Source organism: Leptonychotes weddellii, chromosome 2 (genome assembly GCF_054177405.1).
Source record: "Leptonychotes weddellii isolate Sample4059 chromosome 2, ASM5417740v2, whole genome shotgun sequence".
In the NCBI taxonomy this organism is placed as follows: domain Eukaryota; kingdom Metazoa; phylum Chordata; class Mammalia; order Carnivora; family Phocidae; genus Leptonychotes; species Leptonychotes weddellii.
Window position 1 is genome coordinate 124,047,930 of NC_138370.1, and position 23,556 is coordinate 124,071,485.

Below are 23,556 nucleotides of genomic sequence, written 5' to 3' on the forward strand. Positions count from 1 at the left end.
CATCTTGGCTCCTTCCACAGTTTGGCTTCCATGGTCATTGCTGCTATGAACATTGGGGTGCATGTGCCTCTTCTTTTCACTACATCTGTATCTTTGGGGTAAATACCCAGTAGTGCAACTGCTGGGTCATAGGGTAGCTCAATTTTTAACATCTTGAGGAACCTCCATACTGTTTTCCAGAGTGGCTATACCAGCTTGCATTCCCACCAACAGTGTAAGAGGGTTTCCCTTTCTCTACATCCTCGCCAACATTTGTTGTTTTCTGTTTTGTTAATTTTAGCCATTCTAACTGGTGTAAGGTGGTATCTCATTGTGGTTTTGATTTGTATTTCCCTGATGGCTAGTGACGTCGAGCATTTTTACATGTGTCTGTTAGCCATTTGTATATCTTCTTTGGAGAAATGTCTGTTCATGTCTTCTGCCCATTTTTTGATTGGGTTGTTTTTTGAGTGTTGAGTTTGAGAAATTCTTTATAGATCTTGGATACTAGCCCTTTATCTGATATGTCATTTGCAAATATCTTCTCCCATTCCATGGGTTGCCTCTTAGTTTTGTTGACTGTTTCCTTTGCAGTGCAGATGCTTTTTATCTTGATGAAGTCCCAATAGTTCATTTTTGCTTTTGTTTCCCTTGCCTTTGGAGACGTAGCTTGAAAGAAGTTGCTGTGGCCGATGTCGAAGAGGTTACTGCCTATGTTCTCCTCTAGGATTTGATGGACTCCTGTCTCACATTGAGGTCTTTCATCCATTTTGAGTTTATCTTTTTGTATGGTATAAGGGAATTGTCCAGTTTCATTCAACTATATGTAGCTGTCCAATTTTCCCAGCACCACTTATTGAAGAGACTGTCTTTTTTCCATTGGATATTTTTTCCTGATTTGTCAAAGATCAGTTGACCATAGAATTGAGGGTCTATTTCTGGAATCTTTATTCTGTTCCATTGATCTATGTGTCTGTTTTTGTGGCACTGGTATTTTAAAAAATATCCCCTGGTGATTCTAATGTGTAACTAGAGTGGAGGACCAACAAATTATAGCCCCTTTGATTCTCTCCTTTCATCTCAGAGAGAAGCATGAAGACTTCTAGAATCTGGAATGGTAGAAAATCCCTCCACTAGAACTCCTACAAAGAGGGAGACCCATGTATACCAAGAGAAATTCTATTCTTTCTTATCTTTGTTATATACCCAAGACCCACCTCGGACTCCAGGGACACAAATTTGGTCTTCTTCAGATTGGGTGACCAAAAAGTAAAGGTAAGAATAATTGAGATTTACAAATATAAAACATGTTTTCTGTTGTTCCTATTAAACATGTAAAATGGCCCCTTTCCCACTTAGTACAGGTTTATAGACATGTTGCTGAGGTTATTTTGCTCATCCTTTGGAAGTGGCCATTCTCTCCTATTCCATGTTTCCAGGCTGGCTCTGCCTTGAAGGAGGGATGGGTATGAGCATCACCCCAGTGGTGAAGGAAGATGAGAGGAAGCTCTTGTTCCCCAAATATCATCCCTGTTGCTAGCTGGGGTGCATATTGTACACCTTCCTCCCAAAGCCTATACAGAAGCTAGAGATGTCCTGGGCCACCTGGATGCACTGAGACATTGGAGAAAACAGATCCATGAGGGCAGTGGAGTTTGTGACAAGAGCAGAAAGGGGCTGGGAGAATTTTGTTTGGGGAAAAACAGACTTGGTTTCACCAGAGGGCTCTATGATTTCTCCCCTGACAACAGCACATGGGCTTTAGTTTTAAAAGCTAGCAGGGTTCGGGTGACTTCCTTGGAGAAGTGAGCCAGGACCACAGCCCCAAATCTAAGACAAAGGACATATTGCAATCAGATATCAATTCTGAAGGAATTTAACATCTTCTCTTATTATAAATAGGTAGAACAAGATACTCACTGATATTTGTGGTGGGTGAGATGGGACAAAATACACCTGATGATGTTTTCCTTCACCTTTTCTTTAAAATAGGAACTTGCTTAAATGCAGAGAGCCAAACAAGCTTCTTTTGGGATCCTTTTTTTTTTTTTTTTTTTGCTTTTGCACCCATTTTCTTTCCTCTCTAGTGTTTTTCAAGACTGATATGTCCTTTAAAATTTGTTTAGTTTGAAAGGTAGTTGTTTATAATTCCAGGAATAAATTTGCACTTTGAAATGAAAAGGCCTGGTGTGTTGATCATGACATTTCCCTGATGATTTACACCTGAGGTTCTGCAGCGCTCATCACAGCACAGCCTGGAGCAGGAGAAACCTCTCATTCAGCAAAGAAGGGAATTTTGCACCAAGGGGTCCTGTCCATGAGATGTCCCCCTCTGGAGGGACAGAGAATTAGAGAACTGGGATCCTTGAGAGAGTTTGAGTATGAAATGGTGATTACATGTATGTAACTTTGAAATTTTAAAACATTCTATAAGAATCCAACTGCCATTTAAAATGTTTGAAATGGTCCCTTTATCTATGAATATGGATGTTAGGATGTTTTCCAGGTAAATTTGTTGCTTATTCTGGGTTTGCAGTTATCTCCTATTCCTGTTATCTCTGCCTAAAATGTTCTTGGGGCTCAGATTACCTAGTAGGGGCTTGGATAGTAATATTTCCCCCTTTCAGGGACCAGCCCAGAGATTTTTTCCTCCAGGTTTATGGGTAGGGAAAGTGCAGTGAAGTTGTACTGATGCTACCTGTCCTCTTAATCTAGAGAAGTAATTAATCTATTTTTTATATGGCCATTTTGACAAAGCTGTCATAACCCTCAGGACATTTTAATTTGGCCTAAGGCCAAACCATTTTTTTAGACATTTTTCACCCTGTCCCTCTATCCTATCCAAATCCTAGGCCTTCATGCTATTTTCTATCACCTCCATAGTTTTCATGAAGAAAAGTTTGTGTATAATACTGCTTAATTAATTAATTAATTAATTTTTTAAAAAAGATTTTATCTATTTATCTGACAGAGAAAGACACAGCGAGAGAGGGAACACAAGCAGGGGGAGTGGGAGAGGGAGAAGCAGGCTTCCCACTGAGCAGGGAGCCTAACGTGGAACTCGATCCCAGGACTCTGGGATCGTGACCCGAGCCGAAGGCAGATGCTTAACGACTGAGCCACCCAGGTGACCAATACTGCTTAATTTAAAAAAAGAAGTGTTGTAACATTTTGACTTGCCTAGTTGGGTCATACCAAGTTATCTGCATTAAATATTTTGTTTCCATACTTGCTACAAACTTCAGTCCCTAGGGTTTGTGCAAGGATACCAGCCAGACTTCTCTAAGGACTGTTACCAGAGTTGGAGTCTGTCTGAGATGGTTGGCAACAGCTGGATCAACAGAGCTGGGTCCAGAGCTCTTAGAGAAGAAGAGAAATGTCAGGAGCAAGAAGTGGATGAGGGAAATCTCAGTTTTGTAGAGACCAAGAATGGCATTTGTCAGTGATGGCGGTGGGAGGGTGGGGTGATGATAAGAGGAGTTTGGACCATTTCTTTTCTCTCTCCTCATCATTCCTATGGATTTTGGTGTAAATGATGCATAATACAGGAAAGAAAGCATCTCCTACTTTCTCCTTAGAGAATCACTTCTGATCTTGGACAGAAAAGGGTCCACAAGAAGTAGACCATTCATAGATTGCATTTATGTTCTGGATCTGTTTTTGAAAGACATGCATAGTATTGTAAACCTTCTCTTGCTGTTTCTGGGAAGAAGCAGGGAAGAAAAGGTGGAAGGGGATCTCCCTTTGCTCCAACTGGTAAAAAGTCCTAAAAGAGTGGAGGCTAGGCTACTGAGTGTGACAGTTTGACCTAAAAAATTTAGGGCTTTTTTTTTCCTTGTTTGTTTTTCAAATTAGGACAGTATATGAGTAAAGACAGATAAGCAGAAGTGCCTTTGGTTTTCACTGGAAAGAAATTTGTTATTTCAAATGTTCTGTAATGAAAAGCCCAAGTTAACTCTCCTTATACTATTTGTCCTGATTCTTCTCTTTCCAGACTTCCAGAACAAAGAGTATAGTTTTGAACCTTTCACCACTAGCTATGGAAGAGAATCCTCCCTCAGGGACATCATTCCTGAGGGAAGGAAAATGAGTGACAGACAAAAGCTTCTGAGCCCAGATGTAAATCCCATCTGTGACATATCCAAGCCTAACCCCTGACCCTTGGGTAGAAAAATGGGCTTTTAATAGAGCTCACACATAGAATAATGAAAAGACTAATATAAGTTCAAGATTAATGAAAGAAAGTAAAAATTTAGCAGGAGCCACCCTAAGTTCTTCCCATTGCCCAAAACATTTGAAATGAGCTTTTCCTTGTCTTGAAGAGTGGAAGGAATATAACACCTTGTCTTTATGGATCACAGACAAGAGCTTTCAGATTATAAAACAGTAATTTGCAGTCAGTATTTACCTCAATATATTTGTCTACAATGTTTCTTTTACCCTTCTCCTTCCTACCCATTCCCAAAATGAGAGCAGCAAGACTCCCCCCATCCTTGCAGGGATTCCAACTTGGGTGTGGTTTAATCTTAGATCAGTGGTGTATGCACAAAGGAACATCAAGGCCAAGAATCAAGTGTGCTCTAGTCCCTTATTCTGAATTGTCATAGCGAGATATAGCTTTTCTTTAAAACAACACTTATGGCTTATAAAACTAAAGAACTAATACATGCGCAATAACAGCAACAAGACCATTTGAAAGATAGAAGGCTCAAAGAAAAACTCTGTCCAGGGAAATCTTTCTAAGAGCTCATCCTGGATCTAGGGCTGTGTTACAACCCCAGGTGTCTACAGCAGGTATAGAGGAGAGTGTGGAGGCAGAAGCAGCAGTGGAAGAGAGGCATACTGGGATGTGTAGGAGAGACCCTAGGGTTTTTCTTTTGTTTGAGTAGAGAACATGGAATTTCATTTCCGTGGTCTAGGAAGAGTTGTGGCATAGGGAAGAAAAGGGAATATATTCTATGTCTCACTTTACTTCTATCTTGGCAGAATAGCAAGGATTTTAGCCTGAGCAAAAGGTCAGTAGCACACCAGGTTTGTTTGTTTGTTTCTTTCTTTCTTTCTTTTAAGGATTTATTTATTTATTTGAAAGAGAGGGGGTGGGGGAGGGCAGAAAAAGAAAGAGATTCCCAAGCAGACTCCCTGCTGAGCATGGAGCCCAAAGCAGGGCTCTATCTCATGACTCCAAGATCATGACCTGAGCTGAAGTCATGACTCCAACGCCCAACTGATTGAGCCACCCAGGCACCCCAGCAGCACACCAGGTTTCTGAAGGTGAAATTCATGTGGAATATTGGGCCGGACTCGGTTCTGGACAACCAATAAGTATATAAATCCCTTGAGGATATAAACTTATTTCTGAAATTATTATATATATGAATAATAATATAAAAAATATTTTAACCTAAAAGTGCAACATACGCATTTCTTTCTTTCTATTATTTTTCTAAAGTGAAAGCCTTGTGTGTGTGTGTGTGTGTGTGTGTGTGTAAATCCATCCATAAATAGGAGAAATGTTTTACCAATGAGATATTTAGTAATGTCCAAGTTAAATTTTCATGTACTTTTCCGTGTAACTTTCCTTTAGTTTCTCTATTCCAGATCTGTGGGATACCTCATGGTTACATAGAAATCCTTTCACTATAGTTTCTGCTTCCCATCCTCAGAATGATTCCCTGAAGGCTTTCTCCATAATGGACCAAGCCTGACCTCTGACCTGTGAACAGAAAATTATACTCCTTGATGTGATCTCTGCATACATTATTCATTGGGCAATCCTAAACCTTAAATATTCTCTGTGTAAGAGCCCCACTTACATCCCTTCTTATGTCTAGTGTATATTTTAAATAGTTTCTTAATCTTCATTGTATTTTTTTTTCTTTTGCAATTACGCTGTTCTAAGTGATCTGACTCTAGTGGTCTCAAGCCTTAAGTCTCACAATCCTCAGGGTCTGATGAGTTGGTCTTTATTTTCCCAGTTCCCTGGGATATGCCTAATGAATTTTAGGGATAGAGAAGAAAAAGAGTTGATGTCTGTGTTAGTTTCTTCCTTTAGTCTCAAACTCCAGAATCTATAAAAAGAGCCCAAGAAGCAAGTTCTGCGCAGTCACTTCTAAGAATACTAGGATTAAAAAGCAGGTGAAATAAGTTTGTATGAAGAAAGGGATGAATGAGAGGAGGAAGTATTAAGGAGAATTTCAAGGCAGGAAGGGAGCAATGTATTCCAGATTGGGGAGGGGTATGGGGAGATGGGAATCCTCTCCAATGTACCTTGCTTTTGGGGTGAGGATAAATGACATAGCCCAGGTGGGAGTGATCCTTAGGAAGCCCAATGACCAAGAATAACCCTGGAGTATGCCAGTTGGACAGGTTGATGTGAAGCAGACCCAGCTATAGCTGTGTGGGTGGAGCTAATTGGTATGAGACTGTTGGGTGATGAACTTGTAGACTCCCCAAAGGCATCTGTCAGCTGAAATAGTTGTTGTTAGGAAAAAGTTTCCAAGAATACCTCACTAGCAATGAGCACCTGTAGGACTTGGGTCTTGGCTTCTAAATATCATTCTCTCACAGTGTTCCTTAGAGAAGTGGCTGACTCCAAGTGTGGGGCAGGAAAAGTACAATGTGAACTTGGAGCATTTCTTGTAACAGAAAAGAAAGGAAGTGCTCAAAGAAGTAGGGAGATTGTATAAAGAACAGAGAAGCCAGCTTGAAGGGGTTTCCACTGACCGAATCTGGAACAATTTGGGTATCATAATGACCTTTGATGGTAATGGAGTATAGCCCAAAGAATAAAATAAAAATCCCTGAGTCCATACTCATATAAGTAAATGAGTAAGTAAATAAATGGGGGAGAAAAGAATGCTCTTCTTTACAGTAGAATTCCAATTAATAAAGACAGAAAGCCTGGTGGATCTAGAAAATCAGCTTTTGGCAGTCACTATAGTAATAATTATTTCAGGCAGAAATCACCAATGACTCCTAAAACCAGAAGATGAAAGTATGATGAAAAATGATATACTTACATTGTCTCAAAGTATCTCCCACAATATACTTATTAATTTCAAAGAAAAAATAGTATTTTTACAGTGGAAAAAACTGCCAGAAATCATTTTTATCATGTGATAAAGTTAACATCATCAGTAATGGGACATATAGACATTATGTGCCTCCTGAGAAGGAGCATTCATATAATATTCCTGACAACAATGCATTCCTGAATCTGAATCTGATCATGAGGGAATATCAGACAAACCTAAATTAAGGGACAGTCTACAGATTAACTAGTTTGAACTCCTCAAGCTATCAAAGTTGTGAAAGACAAAAAGAATAAAGAACCATTTCAGATTAAAGAAGACTAGTATACCTGAAACTAATGATGTACCATTGTGTGTCAACCATACTCCAATTAAAAAAAAAAGAAGAAGATAAAAAAATATAAGACAACTAGCTGTAATCTGTAATCTGTGACCCTAGATTTACTCCTGGATCATTTAAAGCACAGTAGTGGACAGTTGGCAAACTTTGCGAATGATCTGTCTATAAATTAGGTAATGGTATTGGAATTAGTAATGGTATTGCATCAGTGTTAATTTCCTGATTTTGGCAACTGCAGTGTGATAATGTATAAGAATGTTTTATTTTAGGAAATACAGTGGAAGCATTTAAAGGTAAAGGGATATTCTGTCTAAAACTTATTTTCAAGTGTTTCAGAAAATATATGATAATTATATGATAAAGCAAATGGGATAAAATGAGAAATATTTGAGAAATCTTGGTGTTGTATGTGAGAATTCTTCATATTATTATTATTTTTTTTAAATTTTTTTTAAAGATTTTATTTATTTATTTGAGAGAGAGAGAATGAGAGAGAGCGAGTACATGAGAGGGGGGAGGGTCAGAGGGAGAAGTAGACTCCCCGCCGAGCAGTGAGCCCGATGCGGGACTCGATCCAGGGACTCCAGGATCATGACCTGAGCCGAAGGCAGTCGCCCAACCAACTGAGCCACCTAGGCGCCGAATTCTTCATATTATTATTATTATTATTATTTTTAAAAATATTTTATTTATTTATTTGGCAGAGAGAGAGAGATAGCGAGGGCAGGAACACAAGCAGGGGAAGTGGGAGAAGGAGAAGCGGGCTTCCCACTGAGCAGGGAGCCTGACGCAGGGCTCAATTCCAGGACCCTGGGATCATGACCTGAGCCGAAGGCAGACGCTTAACCGACTGAGCCACCCAGGCGCCCCTCTTCATATTATTTTTAAAACTTTCCTGGAAGTCTGAAATTATTTCAAAATTAAGTTACCTATAAAGGTTATGTGGAGTGGCAGTTTTAAAAAAGAGTTAGCTCTGGAGCCACAGTTCATGTAGCTTAGCATGAGGTTAGGCAGGAGATTCCTTGGATAGCAGATGATTTTATGCTTTAAAGACAGGTTGCCCTGCCTACTGGGGAAGACTGCATTGCTTTTATAATAAAAACCCAAATGATTTAAAAAAAAATAGGATAAAATTTACTCTGCAAGTTTAACAACAAAAATATCAGTTTTAACAATGTCAATTGTGGATGAAAATGATTTGAAAAATGTAAAAGCAGTTTGCAGGCATGTATTGTTATCAATGGGCTCTAACTAATAATGTCCAGATGTACGCCTCTCCTTATTATCATTAGTATGATGTCTGGGGTCTGTCAAGTCATACAGAAATGAAAAATACGCAGAATTCAATCAGATGTTATTTAAATATCTATAGATTTGTAGTGGGAGCCCATGGCAAAATATGAAAATTATTCAGAACAGAATCCGGCAGTAAATGGATTAGTTAAACCTAATTAAGTGCTGAAACAATTTTGGTGGAGATTTGTAGACTCAAATCAGATTGAAGAAATAGAAAATGTGTAACTTAAATTCATGGGGCCGTAAAACTGACCTATTTGGAGGGCACAGGCTTGGATTCCCTCTTGACAGAATGGCTCTATGAAAGGGTTACCCTTGTCCATTAATGGCCTGTGGAAAGTCAATCCTGGCCAAAGCCTTTGGAGAACGAGCAACCTCACTATGCCAAGACAGTCACTCCAATTCACTTGAGATAACAAATTCCAACTTGCTTCCTTTAGTACACAAAATTATTTTCACCCAAGGGAAACATGGATTAATCTTAGAGATAATGATTTAAGTCAAACCCATAATATTACTAATTTTCTGTTAATTTAACTAGAATAGGTACACACTTGGATTTGAAGAAAATTGAATATATTATAAACACATGAGCTTTATGATTTCAATTTAAGATATGTAATTCAGCAGCTGATTTAGACTTACGATTTTTAAGTTGAAATGCATAAAATATTTTACTAAGTTTGTAAATAGTATTCAGTATTTAGGAGAGCTTAAAATTTATTGTATTTTAAATTTAATATATTGAATTTAGTTGAATTTTTAAGTGCCTGGAAGAGTTTTCCTTATAGTGGCATTTAAAAGATGATTTTAAATATACGATTATATTAAATATGTAAATATAGCAAAAAAATGTTTAGGAGAGATCTTTGTTTTTAAAGATTTTATTTATTTATTTGAGGGAGAGAGAGAGCATGAGTGGGGGTGGGGGGTGGAGGGGCAGAGGGAGAAGGAGAAGCAGAGCCCCGCTGAGTAGGGAGGCCCATGTGGGTCTCTATCCCAGGAGCCTAGGATCATGACCCGAGCGGAAGGCAGATGCTTAACCGACTGAGCCACCCAAGCGCCCCTAGGAGAGATATTAAGTTTATAAAAGAACTGAACAAATTGAGTTGATCAAAGATTAATAAAATATTTGATTTGACTTTTTAAGAGTAATTGTTAAAATTAATCATTTTATTTTACTTTTTCCAGTTTTATTAAGATTAATTGACATATAACATATTAGTTTAAGGTGCACAGTATAATGATTTGATATATACATATAAATGATTACCACAACTTATAAATAGAATAAAGCTTATAAATTGAAATCAAAAGCTTAAGGAAAACTTTTTGCCTTGGTAACATTAATAAACTGAATATTAATTAGGAAAAAAACCACCCTGAATTGAGGTAGCAACTCAAAAAACCACATTGATACCTACAATAAATTTCATATAGATAAATTTGAGGAAGTTTATCTTTGAAGTGAAAAGTGAAATTATAAATAAAACATTAACAATAATGAACTGAAATACCCACAAAAATATTTAAAGATGTATAGCATAAACCAAATGCTCAAATGAAATTTCTTATTGGTGAAACAAGATATACAACACATGAAAAATGTACATAAATATATCTTTGCTTCACCAAACCTAGGTTTTATCCCTAAGTAGTCATATCATTGAAAATAAGAAAGGAATAAATAAAATTATAACAAAGACATAATATGCATCATTATCGTTCAGAAATGTGGAATTCTGGCATAGATAAAGTATATGGACATCAAGAAAATGGATGCCAGGTAAGTCCAAAGTCCTACATCAAATTAATATAGAACATCTGGGGGGGAAATTATTTTTTGGCAATGAAGTCACTACCTTTACATGAAATAACAAAACATTAAGACTTAAGATGAAATTTATATACTATTGAGCATGCACTTTAAAAGGGAAAATGGAAAGGATTAGAATCAAGGAAATAAAGCAACTCTTACAGAAGGCTAAATCTAAAATCAGGACAGAAGTAAATTCCTTTAAAATGAATACAAAATGGATGAGTGTATTAGGAGGTAGATTAAGCTGTATGTAAAAAAGACCCCAAATTACAGTGGATTAGACCTATATTATTTCTAATTGTTGTACAGTCCCAAGGTAGGTAGACCAGGGCTGGTACAGTAGTTCTGTTCTGCTCTATTAGCTTCTCCAGAGACCCAGGCTCCTTCTATTTGTTGCTTCAATGTCTCTGGATATTGCTGTCATCCACATGGCCCACGTTATCTTGCTACCAAATGTACATTCTAAGCAGTAGCTCAGAGGAGGGCAGAAAAGAGATGCCCCCACCCCCCTTTAAGAACACAATCTAGAAGTGGTGTGGGGCATATCACCTTATGCTTATATCCCATTGGCCAGAACTTAGCTGCATGGCTATACCAAACTGGACAAAAGGCTGGGCAATGTAATCTTTATTCTAGTGGCCATGAGCCCAGCAAAAATTCTACTGCAATGGAAAAAGGGAAGAATAAATATTTGGAAACCATTAGCAGTGTCTGTGTTAGTGAGCAATCTGAGGTTGAAAAAGGAAGATGCCATCAAGACCATTGGACTCTGAGGTCCATGTTGCCAGATTTCCCAGAATAGTGCCCTAAATTGGGGGTGGAGATGAAGAGGGGATTTCTGATTATTTTTTGATCATATTCTGGCTCTTAAGAGGCAGAAATGACCTGTGATTCTACTAAGAAGTGACATCTATTCTGAGGGTTATAAAATTAGAATCATTTCTGTGTATAGGGAAGCCTGACATTTTGAGAGAAAAACCAGTACATCCACAGCCTGCATATGGGACTAAGATAGGATCCAACAACTATGGTGTCAGCTTTGAGTGTGGTTCTGAGGAAGGGAGGAGAGGAAGAAGTAGATGATTCATTTTATTTGATTAGAACCTTCTGAATGAGACTGAGAGGGAATACAAATGTGTCAGCATAAAAGAGTGATTTCTCTGAGATTGAAGAAAGAAGGTTGTTTGAAAAGTAAAAATGGCAAATATTTACTGTTTTAGGAATTGTTTAGAGGCTAGCCTGAACTCATTTAATTCTCACAGTGATTATGAATTAGGTACCATTATTATTTTCATTTTGTAGATGGGGTAAACAGGGCACTGAGTTATTAATTAATTTGCTCAAGGTCAACGCGGTGGAAGCTGGGATTTGAACATAGGCATTTTGACTGCAGTTATCAGTGCATGTAACTGCCTCACTGTGCTATCTCAGCAGCCATTTCTTAAGAATGGAGGTTATCTCATGAGAATCCCAGACCAGTGTGTGCATAATTCAATGTTGGGAAATGTGGTTGTTGCACATAGAGCATGCACTAGAGTAAGAACTTGATTATGAGTTAACTGGGGGACTGCGAGAGTGAAGGAGTTACAGAAGAAGCAATTATACATTCAAGGCTGTGAACTGTCCGCCCTGTAGCAAGGAGCATCAAACTCAAGTTCCGAGAGCCTCAGCAGCATGACCAGATGTTTCCGTCATTTCCTATTTCACTAACTCAAACAGTGCACTTAGAAAATTTTAGTTTTGTTACTTCTCTGAGCCTCAGTCTTTGCATCTGTAGAGATAATTCTTTTCCCCACAGGTGTATTTTAGTAGGAATAAAAGCTTGAAAGTCTTTGGAGATTTTAATTATAGCATTTAAAGCAATTACTATGAGAACAGTAGTCCCTCCTTATCTGAGATTTCGCTTTGCTTTCTGCAGTTTATTACCGTGGTCAACAGAGATCCAGAAGCAGATGATCATCCTTCTGAAGAATCATCAGAAGGTGAGTAGTCACAAAGCCTATATCATTCATCTCACTTCATCTCATCATGTAGGCATTTTATCATCTCACATCGTTACAAGAGGGGTGGTACAGTACAGTAAGATACCTAGAGAGAGAGAGAAAGCACACATTCATGTAACTTTTATTACAGTGTACTAATTGTTCTATTTTATTATTAGTTATTGTTGCTCATCTCTTACTGTGCCTGATTTATAAATTAAACTTTATCATGGGTTTGTATATATAGGTAAAAACATTAGTATATATAAAGTTCAATACTCTCTGTGGTTTCAGGCATCTGCTGGGGGTCTTGGAATGTATCCCCCACAAATAAGGAAGACTACTGCAGTTACATTAGCTAGTGATAAGGAAGGAATCGCTCAAATAAACACATCTGTGTTTGATAAATTCCAGAAGACCAGGCAAAAGCATGCCACAATGAAGAGATGAATAGAGAATGTAGAAAGGCATACTTCTTACTACTACAGGGACTGCTAGTTGTTTAGTGATTGGTTGATGAGGCTTGGAACATGAGCAGAGCCTGGCTTCAAACTTTCTAAGCACATAATCAAGGTTGTTGATAACTTGTTGGCCTTCATACTTAAGATAACAAACAGGAAGTTACCACAACCCCTACCCAGGAGGGCTCTGAGTGTGATAGTGCCAAGCTCTCTGGTTTTTCTTGAAACTGTTGGCACTAAAACCCCTGGGAGGTGGTTCGCTTGGGGTTGAGGCAGTTATGCATGATTTAGAGCCGTCTTCCTCTGTGCGTGGATATTTACCTGTGTAGGAGGTGGCATTGCCAAGTGGTGAGCCTGGAAATCTGGGATCCTTCAGCTTGACCTTGATTTCTGGTCCCTCCCATCAGCCAGGTGACCTTGAATAAATGACTCATCCTCTTTAAACTTTAGTTTCTCTGTCTGTGAAATGAAGAGGTCCTACTTCTTAATATGGTTGGGAGGATTAGAGGAGCATGTGAAGTGCTTAGCTCATAATAAGTGCTCAAATCATGCTAGCTATTATTTTTAATATTCATTTTTATTATTTATTATTTTAAATATTAATATTTAATTACTCATAAGGGACCAAGGACCAATTTCATTGGCATTAGATTCTAACGAACTCTCTTACTACTTTGGAAATAAGACTAATCAACATGTTGAAGAGTGGCCCAAGATTTTTGCCTGCCTCCTATTCACTCAGTAAGGGGCTACAGTGAGCTTGTAGTAATACTAGCTACCCATGTGTCTTCCATGAGCATTTGCAAAAATATGATAAATTACCCAAACTGTGGCAAAGTCTCTGTACCTGCTGCAAGACCTAGGGGTAGGTATGTGAGTTAGCTAAAGCAATCCGTAACAATTTTGAAGTTACTGGCACATGTTGAGAAATAGAGTATCTTGATCCTTCTGAGAAAATTTTGCAAATGTTCTGCTATAATTGTATGTAAATCTGAGACTTGGTACCAGCGTATTTCCGTTTAGCAAATGTGTCTAAATAAATTGATCCGCCTTGTCTAAGACAGAAAGGGTATCTCCAACCATTAGAATTCTGCCTCTCGGTTGGTTCTTTTCCAGCCTGGTGTAATTCCAGGCAGCACGCCATTGTCCCAAATGCATTTCTGATTGATTTTCTGCCTAACAACTGACAACTTAACTTTTCAGCAGGAGGTCTGAGCTCAGGCCTCCTTTTTTATGCTTCAGAGTGTAATATGATCCTGATGGATGGTTCTGAAGAACAACTGGCTTTTGTGATGGAAAAGAAAGTGTAGGACTTGGTTCCCAAACACACAGGGATTTCTTCCATATGGATTATGTTACTGTAAATTAGAGAAGGGTAGGGGTGAGGAAGAGGGTGGTTGCTTTTATGGGAAAGGTCAGGATTTAATTCTATTATTATCTTTTTGCTTGTAATTTAAAGAATTCTGCTCCCACTTGACTTTACTGATTTAAGAAAGTGCTTGGTGAAAGTGGTGGCATAATCTACTGGATTCCTCATGTAACTTTATAAAAGGCATTTAAAATCCCATTTTAAAACCTGATTCTAACCAGTATCAAGAGTCATAATTTGCTCAGTTTGTATTTTGTTTTAAATAGATCTGATTCTGGGGCGCCTGGGTGGCTCAGTTGGTTGGGCGACTGCCTTCGGCTCAGGTCATGATCCTGGAGTCCCTGGATCGAGTCCCGCATCGGGCTCCCTGCTCAGCAGGGAGTCTGCTTCTCCCTCTGACCCTCCCCCCTCTCATGTGCTCTCTCTCATTCTCTCTCTCTCAAATAAATAAATTAAAAAAAAATAGATCTGATTCTGGAGATCTGATTTTAATTAAGCAGGCTACTGTGGGCTCCTCAGGCTTTCTCCAACAAGCAGTTGTGTTTGGTATTTGCATCTGAGTCATTTGTGAAGGATGGAAACTTCTTGGACAAACCTCCAAGTCAATCAAAAGGATTACCAGGATATTAATCCCAAATATTAAATCCCCAGCTGTTAGTAACAATATATAAGCTATGGTTCTAAATGACCACAGTTGAGTGACACTTTGATTTTCACACTCCTTTTAAGTGGCAGATGATACCCCGGTTAGTTTGACTATTTATAAGTTCACCAGAGTCTGGGTTCTACTTGGGTGGCAAACCTAGTAGAGGATCTATATAATGGCAAACTCACATTAATTGGTACGAATGGATATGCATAGCAAAGTCTAATGTTCCATTTCTGTGGCCTTGTTTATGCTGCTTTCCAGGTCGAGACAGCTTTTCCCCATTCTCTTTCCATTTCTGAATCCTTCCAAGTCCACCTCATAATCTATGTGAGGTCCTCCTGGTTACTTTGGCCCCAATGACCTCTTCTATTTCTTACCTCCTAATGCATTTGTGGTATGTACTATCCAACTGTTTATAATTATATTATGTTTCATATATTTCTCTTATTAATATGTGTACATTGACTCTTCCTCTTTTAATTACAGTTCCTTGAGAAGGGACATTATTTTATACCATCCTTATAACTTCCTTCTCTCCTTGATAGTGTCCAGCTCAGTGCCAAACATCCAGAAATTAACTAAACATTTCCATATGACTTAAAACATAACTTCAGAAAGCTTTTGAACAATATCAATAACTTGAGAGTTTACATTTTAAGCCATTACCAGCTGACATCTTACTTGGATATGAACACTTTCACTGGGTAACTTGTATATTCATGTGGGAGGGACAGTGCAGATAGGGCTATGGAGAAGGATAGAGAATGGATTTCACTTACTTGTTGCCCCTGTTTTCCCAAATCTTTTGGAGCAGACATAGTGATCAATTAGAGGAAGCAGATACCTCACTTGGTATTTCAACAGAGAGAATTTAGAATAAGAAACTGGTTAAATGATTGTTGAAAAAATGGAAAAAACAGAAAGGGACTCTAGAATATCACAGAGATAGTAACTGCAAGAAGCAATCCCACCCTTGCACTGGGTAAACCAAGGGAAGAGGTTGGGATGATGAGAACCTAGAAAGTGAGAGGAGGGGTCCCACAGAACTGCACTCAGATCTTGGGGGAGGGCAAGGTGAGATGGTCTGAGGATGCCAAAAAAGACAATGGAGACCAGGGTCGGTTGCCTTGCCAGGGCAAAAAGCCATTGCTGAGAGATGCTGACTGAAACAGCAAGCAAACAGGAAGACTAAGACCTTTCCTCGAGTCTCCCAGACTCTGTCTAGTGCTCCCTGTTGGTAATAACCTATCAAGAACAGATGACAAAAGAAGAACATAGTTTTCAGAATCCCAGCCACAGCACCAAAGTAAAGCAGAGCAACATGGATTTGGAACTGAGAGTTAACAGCTTCATAACTGGCACACATGATAATAATACATGTTGCCTTCCTACCTTTTGAGAAGGTGAGGAAGATGACAAGGATAATAGAAACACACCTGAAGCACAGGCTCTTCAGTGTTTGCTAGAACCCAAAGGCAAGGACGTGGGAGCAGCAGTCACATGGCCTTTTGCTGAGGGCCCAGCTTGGCCATACCAGTCATCATCAAAGGTAGCTCTGAGCTCCTTTCTTTCTGCCTCCTTTTGTTCCCTCTAATGAAAATGGCCTTCCATCGCTAATCTTTGGAGCTTTCCTTAGGTTTAAAGCATGCATGCTCTGCCACTTCACTAGCCTCCAGTGTTTGTGGCACCTCCTCTACTTTCCCTGGAGAGAATGTGGTAGAAACGCAGAGGTGACACTTTTGGCATGTTACACTAATCTGGAGGAGCTCTGGCTGATTAAATCAAATGTTAGCATTCCCTGAAATTCAACTACTAGTGAGTCCTATTAATAGCTATTCAGGATTGGCTCCAACAGGGAAACACACTCTGAGAAGTGTGATTATTCTTTCTTTATGATTTACCGACTTCATGTAGAATGTGATACCTTTATTAGAGGAAGGAACTCATTTTGCATTAAAATAAGTCCACATTAGAGAAAACATCTATTGTGAGTATATAAATAAATAAGTTCAAACATGCCACATACATTTCTGGGTAGAACTCTCCAGACAGTGAGGAGTTGGGAGCTGTGATACTGTGGTAGGGGTCTTGCACATAGTGGGCACAAAAATTAACGCATGTTTGCGGATGACTTGTGTCTACACTTAGCACACTGCTGCCACTGTGGGTACTCTTCCAGTCAACAAACTGTCAATTGCTTCAGTTTCTGAAGGAATCTTGGGGGGGTGGAATTCCTTAATAATGGAAGTGTACTCCTCTACTGTGAAAAATCACACTGTATTTATGTTTTCTAGGTTTGAAACTTTAGTATAAAGGTCTCATATTCAATCAAATGGTTGCCATGTATAAAGCACTGTTTTAAATTCCTTCATGGATTAGGTCATTTAATTCTCACAACTTTAAGAAAAAAATTTTTTTAAATTAATCTCCATTTTGTAACAAGAAAACTTAAGCAGAGAACAATTAAACAACATTTCCAAGGGGGCAGAGTCAGGATTCAAACCCAGGCCATGTGGCCTGAAAGCCCACAGCCTTACATACTATGCCCCACTGCCTCACGGGGCTGTCAAGTTCATGTTGTTAGCAAGGAGACTGCTACCCTAAAAGACAAAGTTATACTGGAAAAATTTACCAGTTACTCCTGGAAGAATGTCCAATGTGTACAGGTTTCAGAACACTGGTACTTCTTTCTTTATCTTTTTTTTAAGATTTATTTATTTATTTTAGAGAGTTAGAGAGTAGGGGGAGGGGCAGAGGGAGAGGGAGAGAGAGAGACCTCCAGCAGACTGTGCTGAACATGGAGCCCGACATGGGGCTTGATCTCAAGACTGCAAGATCATGACCTGAGCCGAAATAAAGAGCTAGACACTTAATGAACTGAGCCACCCAGGCATGCCCATGCTGGTACTACCTAAGAAGGAAGAGGAGGAGGGAGTAACAGAGCAATTGAGCTCCCATTATATAAATATTTCACATATCCTATAAGATGGATATTATCAGACCCAGTTTTCAGTTAAGAGACTTGGGGGCTCAGAGACATCAGTAACTTGGCCAAATTATTGAATTAATAAGTGACAGAGCTGATATTTGATACTATTGATCTTGAATACTTATGTTCTAGCTACTGTTAATACTTTGAGTTTCTTTCAAAAATTATTTAAACCTTCGACAATACTGGTGATGGAGGCAAGATGGCAGAAGAGTAGGGGGCCTCGTTTCATCTGGTCCCTTGAATTTAGCTAGATAACTATCAAATCATTCTGGACACCTATGAATTCAATCTGAGTTGTAAGAAAATAATTGCTGGAATTCTACAAATAGAAAAGCGACCACTTTTTGCAAGGTAGGAGGTGCGAAGAAGTGAATCAGAGGGGATGTATCTGAAGATAAACGGCAGGGGAAGGAGCCTCCAAAAGCTGGCAATGGGAAAGTGGTATCAGGGCACAAAATCAGAACTTTTAGAAGTCTGCTTCAGTGAGAGACGTCCCTGCCTGAAAGGTGCTCAGGTGGCAAAGCGGGGCAGAATCCTAGATGGGACAGTGTGGGCTCAGGATCCCCTGAGTGGTCACAGAAAGAAGGGGGTACCTGAGCTGGCAGAGTTCCCAAGCATTGGAGTGGGGAAGCCAGCTATGGTCAGTGAGCCGGGAGTGGGCTCTCAGCTCAGTTTGCCATAAACTGCAAACCACAGCATGATCCGGTGACTGCTCTCCGTGCAGGGGCCCTGCAAAGGGCAGAAATGCAGTGACCCTCCTCCCTCTCCCAGGAGGATCGGCATGGGTGTGCACCGTAGGAATCTGCAGAGTTTGGCACACACAAAAGTGAAGACTGCTTTTCCCTGAGGGTTTACTGAAGAGGGGGCCATGATCTGTTAGCTCCAGGGCTGGAGATTGGGGCATGGCCATTTAAATTTTCATCCTCTAAAGCCTTCAGTGAACAAAAGCCACATAGCAGCTTACACTGAGCCCGGCACCCTGGCAAGGGACAGTGCAACTTCCAGGCAAAGACACCTGAAAATCAGTGCAGCAGGCCCCTCCCCCAGAAGACCAGCTGGAACATCAGGGGAATACCAAGTTTACCAAGCACACAGAACTGCATAACTCCAGCACTAGGGGAAAATAGTATATAGAATTCAAGGTTTTTTTCTCATGATTCTTTTATCTTTCAGTTTAAAGCATTCTTTTTCTTTTTTCCTTTTCAACTAGTTTCTTGTTTTATCAACTCTTTAAGTCTTTTTTTAACTTTCATTTTTACACTTACATTTTATAGATATGTTCTTCATTTTTGGCTTCCTTTCACTTTATTCAATTTTATTTTTGTATATATATAAATTTTGCTTTCTTTGCAATTTCAGGGTTTAGTGTTTTCTAATAAACAGACCAAAATATATCTAGGACCAAGTGGAGCACCCTCTTTTGCCCACCTGGGAGATTATATTCTCTCCTTTTCCTTTTTTTCCCTTTCTTTTTCTTTTCTTTTTTGGTTTCTGATCTTTTCAGATTTGTCTAGTGTGTTTTTCCCTTGGGTCATGGTTGATATTTTTGATTTTGTTCTCTTGTTCATCCATTCTTCTCTGGGCAAAATGACTAGAAGGAGGGATTCACAACAAAAGAAAGAGCCAGAGGTAATACTCTCTGCCACAGATCTAATCGATATGGATATAAGTAAAATGTCAGAACTGGAATTCAGGATAATGATTATAAAGTTACTGGCTCAGTTTGAAAGAAAGCATAAAAGACACTACAGAATCTCTTAGTACAGAAATAAAATCTAATTGGGCTGAAATTAAAAATGCTTTAACTGAGATGCAGTCTAAATTGGATGCTCTAACAGCTAGGGTAAATGAGGCAGAAGAGAGAGTCAATGACATAGAAGACAAGATGATGGAAAAGAAGGAAGCTGAGGAAAAGAGAAAAGCAACTATTGGACCATAAGGGGAGGCTTTGAGAAATCAGCGATACCATAAAGCAAAACAATATTAGAATTATTGGGGTCCCAGAGGAAGAAGAAAGAGAGAGAGGAGCAGAAGGTATATTTGAGAAAATCGTAACTGAGAACTTCCCTAATCTGGGGAAGGAAACAGGTATTCAAGTACAAGAGGTAGAGAGACCCCTCTCAAAATCAACAAAAATTGATCACACCCCAACATATAATAGTGAAACTTGCACATTTCAGAGATAAAGAGAAAATCCTGAAAGCAGCTCAAGGCAAGAGCTTCTTAACCTCCAGTGGTAGAAATATTAGACTGGCAGCAGACCTATCCACAGAGACCTGGCAGGCTAGAAAGGGCTGGCATGATATAGTCGGGATACCAAATGAGAAAAATATGCAGCCAATAGTACTTTATCCAGCAAGGCTGTCATTCAGAATGGAAGGAGAGATAAAGAGCTTCCAGGACAAACAGAAACTAAAAGAATTTGTGATCAATAAATCAGCTCTGCAAGAAATATTAAAGGGGATCCTGTAAGCAAAGAGAGAGCGCAAAAGTAACATAGACCAGAAAGAAACAGAGAGAGTCTATAGAAACAGGGACTTTACAGGTAATACAATGGCTCTAAATTCATATCTTCCAGTAGTTACTCTGAATGTAAATGGGCTAAATGCTCTAATCAGAAGACACAGGGTATCAGATTGGATAAAAAAGCAAGAGGCATCCATATGCTGTCTACAGGAGACTCATTTTAGACCCAAAGACACCTCCAGATTGAAAGTAAGGGATGGAGAACCATTTATCATGCTAGTGGACATCAAAAAAAGCTGGGGTAGCAATCCTCACACCAGACAAATTAGATTTTAAACCAAAGACTGTAGTAAGGTGAAGAGGGGCACTATATCATACTTAAAGGGTCTATCCAACAAGAAGATCTAACAATTATAAATATTTATTCTCCTATCTTGGGAGCAACCAATTATATCAAGCAATTAATAACCAAATTAACAAAACACATTGACAATAATACAGTGATAGTAGGGGACTTCAACACCCCACTCACAGCAATGGACAGATCATCTAAGCAGAAGATCAACAGAGAAACAAGGGCTTTGAATGACACACTGGACCAGATGGACTTCTGGTATATACAGATATATAAAGAGCATTCCATCCTACAGCAACAGAATACACATTCTTCTTGAGTGCACATGGAACATTCTCCAGAATAGATCACATACTGGGTCACAAATTAGGTATCAACTGGTACCAAAGATTGGGATCATTCCCTGCATATTTTCAGACCACAGTGCTTTGAAGATTGAACTCAACCACAAGAGGAAATTTGGAAGGAACTCAAACACTTGGAGGTTAAAGAGCATCCTATTACAGAATGAATGGGTCAATCAGGAAATTAAAGAAGAATTTAAAAAATTCATGGAAACAAATGAAAATGAAAACATAACTGTTCAAAATCTTTGGGATACAGCAAAGGCAGTCTTAAGAGAGAAGTACATAGCAATACAAGCCTTTCTCAAAAAATTAGAAAAGTCTTAAATACACAAGCTAACCTTACACCTAAAGGAGCTGGAGAAAGAACAGCAAATAAAGCCTAAACTAAGCAGGAGAAGAGGAATAATAAAGAGTAGAGCAGAAATCAATGAAGTAGAAACCAAAACAACAGTAGAACAGATCAATGAAACTAGAAGCTGGTTCTAGTAAGATTGCTAAACCCCTAGCCAGACTTATCAAAAAGAAAAGAGAAATGACCCAAATTAATAAAAATCATGAATGAAAGAGGAGAGATCATGACCAATACCAAGGAAATACAAACAAATTTAAGAAGATATTATGAGCAACTATATGCCAACAAATTAGGCAATCTGGAAGAAATGGATGCATTTCTGAAAACTTTTAAACTACCAAAACTGAAACAGGAAGAAATTGAAAACCTGAACAGACCCATATCCAGCAAGGAAATTGAAACAGTAATCAAAAATCTCCCAACAAACAAGAGTCCAGGGCCTGATGGCTTCCCAGGGGGAATTCTTCCAAACATTTAAAGAATTTAAATACCTATTCTTCTGAAGCTGTTTCAAAAAATAGAAAGGGAAGGAAAACTTCCAAACTCGTTCTATGAGAGGATTACCTTGATCCCAAAACCAGAAAAAGACCCAACCAAAAAAGAGAATTACAGACCAATATCCCTGATGAACAAGGATGCCAAAATTCTCACCAAGATACTAGCCAATAGGATCCAACAGTACATTAAAAGGATTATTCATCACGACCTAGTGGGATTTATTCTTGGGCTGCAAGTGTAGTTCAACATTCTCAAATCAGTGTGATACATCACACTGATAAAAGAAAGGACAAGAACCATATGATCCTCTCAATAGATGCAGAAAAAGCATTTGACAAAATACAGCATCCTTTCTTGATTAAAACTCTCCACAGTGTAGGGATAGAAGGAATATACCTCAATATCTTAAAAGCCACCTATGGAAAGCCCACAACGAATATCATTCTCAATGGGAAAAAACTGAGGGCTTTTCCTCTAAGGTCGGGAACATGACAGGGATGCCCACTTTCACCACTGTTGTTCAACATAGTACTAGAAGTCCTAGCCTCAGCAATCAGACAACAAAAAGAAATAAAAGGCATTCGGGTGCCTGGGTGGCTCAGTTGGTTAAGCAACTGCCTTCGGCTCAGGTCATGATCCTGGAGTCCCGGGATCAAGTCCCGCATCGGGCTCCCTGCTTGGCAGGGAGTCTGCTTCTCCCTCTGACCCTCCTCCCTCTCATGCTCTCTCTCATTCTTGCTCTCTCTCAAATAAATAAATAAAATCTTTTAAAAAAAAAGAAATAAAAGGCATTCAAATTGGCAAAGAAGTCAAACTCTCACTCTTTGCAGATGACATACTTGATGTGGAAAACCTAAAAGACTCCACCCCAAAATTGCTAGAACTCAATTCAGCAATGTGGCAGGATACAAAATCAATGCACAGAAATCAGTTGCATTTCTATGCACTGACAATGACACAGAAGAAAGAGAAATTAAGGAATTGATCCCATTTACACCAAATTGCACCAAAAACCATAAGATACCTAGGAATAAACCTAACCAAAGAGGTAGGATCTGTACTCTAGAAACTACAGAACACTTATGAAAGAAATTGAGGAAGATACAAAGAAATGGAAAAACATTCCATGCTCATGGATTGGAAGAATAAATATTGTTAAAATGTCTATGCTACCCAGAGCAATCCACACATTCAATGCAATCCTTATCAAAATACTATCAACATTTTTCACAGAGCTGGAACAAAAAGTCCTAAAATTTGTATGGAACCAGAAAAGACCCTGAATAGCCAAAGGAATGTTGAAAAAGAAAACCAAAGCTGGGGACATCACAATACCTGACTTCATGCTATATTACAAAGCTGTAATCATCAAGACAGTATGGTACTGGCACAAAAACAGACACATAGATCAATGGAACAGAATAGAGAGCCCAGAAATGGACCCTCAACTCTATGGTCAACTCACCTTCAACAAAGCAGGAAAGAATATCCAATGGAAAAAGGCTATCTCTTCAATAAATGGTGCTGGGAAAATTGGACAGGCACATATAGAGGAATGAAACTGGACCATTCTCTTACACCATACACAAAGATAAACTCAAAAGGGATGAAAGATCTAAA

The 23,556-nt window shown here is 38.9% G+C and overlaps 1 long non-coding RNA gene across 1 annotated transcript in view; it reads left to right on the forward strand.

The window, feature by feature from the left end:
• Window positions 1–682: 682 nt before the first annotated feature.
• LOC115943270 (uncharacterized) overlaps window positions 683–23,556 on the forward strand; it is an 85,948-nt gene continuing 63,074 nt past the window's right edge. The window contains exons 1-2 of the long non-coding RNA XR_014142993.1: window positions 683–1,254; window positions 12,384–12,447. This is a non-coding gene — a long non-coding RNA (uncharacterized LOC115943270). The remainder of the gene's footprint in view (window positions 1,255–12,383; window positions 12,448–23,556) is intronic.